At 38.9% G+C, this 4,554-nt stretch overlaps 1 pseudogene; it reads right to left on the bottom strand.

Moving 5' to 3' along the window:
• Window positions 1-2,922: 2,922 nt before the first annotated feature.
• LOC137025187 (uncharacterized) lies at window positions 2,923-4,047 on the bottom strand (annotated as a pseudogene).
• Between the last annotated feature and the right edge of the window lie 507 nt (window positions 4,048-4,554).

Here is a 4,554-nt window from a genome sequence, read left to right as displayed (position 1 = left end):
AGATGTCACTGAGGCAATATGATAATGATAAAACAACAGGCTCGGGCAAAACTGCCTTGCCCCATGTTTATTACTGGGAGGAGCCTGAAAACCATGATACATTTTTAAGGAACTAAGAGCTTTCTTAGGCAAACGCATAGGTGCAAAACAGACACCTCAAGAGAAAGTGCATGACCAAAAAGCAGAAGTAAAACCACCCTTGACCCAGCAAAGAAACTCAGCAGTAGTCTGCTATTACTGTAGGCAAGAAGGTCATATACGCCGTGATTGTAGGAGATTAAAAGGTCACCAAAGGAGGAAGCAATGGGTGAAGCCACAGCAACTGAGAAATAAACCACCAGTAGCCTTGTATCCCACTACAGAGCATAATAACCAACAATAGGGGAGCCAGAGTTCCCCAGTCTGAGTCAGTTCCAACTTATCAATGATAACCCTAACTTTTTTAAACCATAGTTAAGATTTAGCTTATATTACATTGATGGTGCATGGTCAGCCACAGACGTTCCTTTTGGATTCTGGAGCAAATGTGACATCAGTGACCTCTGTACATTATGAGGGTCCAATCTCTAATCAAGTAGTTAACTCTGTGGGTATATCAGGAACCGACATTGCATGTCCTGTAACACCTCTTGTAGAAGTATGAGCTCCTGGATTTAAACCATTTTTTCATAAATTTACAATTATAACAGGAACACTAATTAATTTATTGGGGTATGATATGCATAAATTGAACATGGATATTAAATTTACTGATAAATAAGTTGTGTTTTCCTTCCAGTCCAGTTTGCAGGTCTCAGTGAATCCTTTGCCTACATGGGAAAAGCCCAGTGAACCACAGCCTGTCTCACCACAGCCTGACACACCTCAGATGGTACATCACATAATTAACCCATCATTGTGGTCACAATACAAGGACAACACAGGTTTCATAGACATGGTACCTTATAAAGCTAAACTGAAGAATAACAAACCGGTCTATATTAAACAATATCCTTTGTCTAAAGATAAGGAACTTGGTATCAAACCATTAATTGATAATTTCGTCCAGCAGGGTGTCCTCGTACCAATGCATTCACCGTACAACACGCCTGTGAATCTAGTGGTCAAGGCTGATGGAAAAACATGGCAATTGACCCAGGATTTAAGGGCTATCAATCAGTTGATAACACCGTTGGCACCGATCGTCCCTGACGTTCCAACTGTTAACTCTATTCCGTGTATGCACAAATATTTCACGGTTATTGATCTTTGCGCAGCATTCTTCTCCATACCTGTACATCCAGATACTCAGCCCATTTTAGCTTTTACGTTTCAGGGAAAACAGCTAACATGGACACGCCTTGCTCAGGGCTCCATTGATTCGCCCGCCGTTTCCTCGGCAGCAGTGCAAAGAACATTAGCTAAAAATGACTGATTTACCTTCTACATTCTGTGTGCTTCAATACGCAGATGACATCCTGGTTTTCCAGGGAGACAAAAGAGGACTGTGAAAAGGCCTCCATCATTGTCTGCAATGTGCTCGCCCATCTGGATTGAAGGCCTCGAGAGACAAGCTTCAGTGGGTCCAGTCTAAAGTGACATACTTGGGACACATCATTATGCCAGGTTTGACAGCGATCTCATATGATAGGGTCTAAATCAGTGGTCACCAACCTTTTTAAGCCCAAGATCCCTGATCTCGACCTTTTTGAAAGACGAGATCTACTTGATAGAAAAAGACAGCCCAGATTATTCACCTTATTCCGCCACGCCCATTTTTAATTCTCCGCTCTTCCGCATTTTGACATCCGACTTCCGCTAAACTGACGCGGCACATCCGGTAGCTAGATCAGTAGTTAAAAGATTGTTTATAGCGAGCTATAACTTTAGAGAAATGACAAATAACGTTAATGCAGTAAATGTTTCAAATTGGGAGCACGGAGAAAACTCTATACGACGATCAGATAGTCTCATATCGTCACTGTTAAGGGCCGTAACTGGTAGACGATAAGAAGAAGCCAGAGTAAACCATGGGACTGTCAGGAGTTGATGGAGCAGCATGTAGAGGGTGTAGGTGAAGACGACTGGAATTATTTTAAATCAGTTTTGTTAAAGATAACTTTGTGATTTGTATTTTAGAAAATGTGTAATTTAATAAGTTGTGATAAAATCAGTCGTAAGAGTGTTTGTTGTTATCAGGAAGCTAGACACCTTTTACTGACCTTCATGAAGAGATAATGTTTCACCATTTAATTTCCATATGCAATAAACCAAGATAGAATTAATTTGCAAACTTGACATGACTTATTCTATTTAAATCAGAATACTTCATCCCTTTAAATTGTAAGAGCTCACATTATATGGTTTTATTAAAAAGATACTGACAGCTAACATCTGGCCACATTGTAAACATAAAAAAACCCATCACATATGATCATATTGTAAAGGTTTATAGAAATAATTTTAAGAAAGACAACATTTGGTCATATTGTAAAGGTTCATAAAAATATCTACATACACTATTTACACTGATTAGTTAAAGCAAAACCACAGCACAGACAAACATACCTAAAATCAACATTTATTCATCCTCTACATCAGAAATTATGTTGCTCAGAAGGGTAAAATGGGCAAATTCTCTAAAAGATCCATTTTAGGGGTGAGGTTAATTTGAACTGTTGTAAGAAAGGATTTTGAAAATTTTCAGTCATATGACCCATGTACATTAGCGATGCGCCTGGTGTTGGTGGTGTCTTCTTCAGAGAGTTGTGTGCGTCTCTTGGTGAATGCTGGAATGACAAGTTTCACCTTCCTTTGATATTCAACAGTGTTTTGATCTGTCTGCATTGACAACATTGTATGCGAACTGAACTTAGCTGGATGATGACATCACTGTTTACTCCAGTGCTGATATAGATAAATTATCATCCTGATATGACCACCCTAATGATCACCCTGCAATAAATTATGACGCAGGTCCATCAGAGTCGTCAGGAGCTGATCCCAAGTGTGTAGCTGGAAGCTGTTGGTGTATATATTGGTAAGGTGCTCCGCGTCTGAATGAATGGTGGTTGTTTCTCAGCAGAGTTGTGTACAATGGCGCCAGCTCAACGCATTTCATTCTCATATCAGATGTAGGAGGCTTCAGATTGAGATGTGATTTTGAAGTGTAGTTGTGGTCAGAGACGGATCCTCCCAGTGTGTTTCTGCATCACAGTTCAGGGTATGTGGATGTGATCATCCTCACAGTTGATCACGCTCATCGATGCATCTATGGAAATAATATAACCATACACATATTTTTACATTAGTAATTATTGATCATGAGAATTAATATAAGATTGCACCCATACTTTAACAGAACAGTGTGAGAGAGAGATGCATTAAAAACAATACAGTATATACACAATCTGTAACTCTAGTGTTAATAGTTAGGTCAATATCAATATGAGAGATGTAGCTAGCTGGCCTGCTATCATCTGCAATCTCTGTAACTTACAGGAATAATGTAAGTAACTTAAGCTATTATTAGGCTATAATGTACTATATTCCTATCTTAAATATGTACCATTGTACTATCTTACATATGAAATATATAGGTGGCAATTGTAATAATGCAAGATTTGTTGTATTTTGTGAACTGCTCGTTACTTATCTCAAATGTATTCATAGAAGGGACTTCACAAATCTAACGTTAGGCTAACAAGCACATGGCTAGCTAAGTTAGCTTACCTGAATCTGACAACCTGTTCAGCACCTGGCGTGACTTCTTTACTGGAACATCGTAGCCAAGACATTTCTCGGGTTAAAGTATTCGTCAGTCAGCTTCCCGTCCATGAAATGGTATGAACACACATAAGGGCACTTGGGTGGGCACTTCAAGTTTAGTGTCTTCAGCCATTGCCTCAGGTGCTCCTCGTCTTAAGGTGGTGGGTGTAAATTGTAAAGTGCACCACAACACTCGGACCGCTTCACATTGTATTCGTAACACCGTTGATTCCGTTTCAACTGTTCTCTCTTCTTAATCTAATTGTTATGACAGCCCCTAACTGAGCATATAATACTCATCTACCGTTACAGCTATAGGATTACCGTTAGTGACTACTATCTTAGGTCCCTCAACCGGAAGTAAGATGACAAAACGAACGTAATGGCGCCACCCTTGTTGTCGCGGAAAATAAGGTGAATATTTAGTATTTTTTTCGTGGTCAATGTAGATTCTGATTTATTTATTTATTTTTACAAGCAAATTGGCCGATTCTGATACAGGTTGCAGATATTTATTATTAATATTATTATTATAATAAACAAAAATACATAGCCATTTCAAATTAGAGGGAACCACTGCTTTTTAATCACAATCCAAACAAAGATGCTACGCACGTTGCATGAGCAGTTGTTTTTTTATTTGAATTAGATTTAATTTCAAGATTTAAAGCAAAAACAGAACGGTCTGACTTTATCTTTGTGAAATTATAAATGCTACACACACAAAAAAAGCATGAAACACAAACAGCAGGCTGAATGGGACGTAAATTCACTCTGACAGCAGGTGGCGCTTATGGAGCAGCAGTG

Source organism: Chanodichthys erythropterus, chromosome 8 (genome assembly GCF_024489055.1).
Source record: "Chanodichthys erythropterus isolate Z2021 chromosome 8, ASM2448905v1, whole genome shotgun sequence".
Lineage (NCBI taxonomy): Eukaryota > Metazoa > Chordata > Actinopteri > Cypriniformes > Xenocyprididae > Chanodichthys > Chanodichthys erythropterus.
Note: the sequence above shows the minus strand (reverse complement) of the source record. Positions and strands in the feature narration are given on the sequence as shown.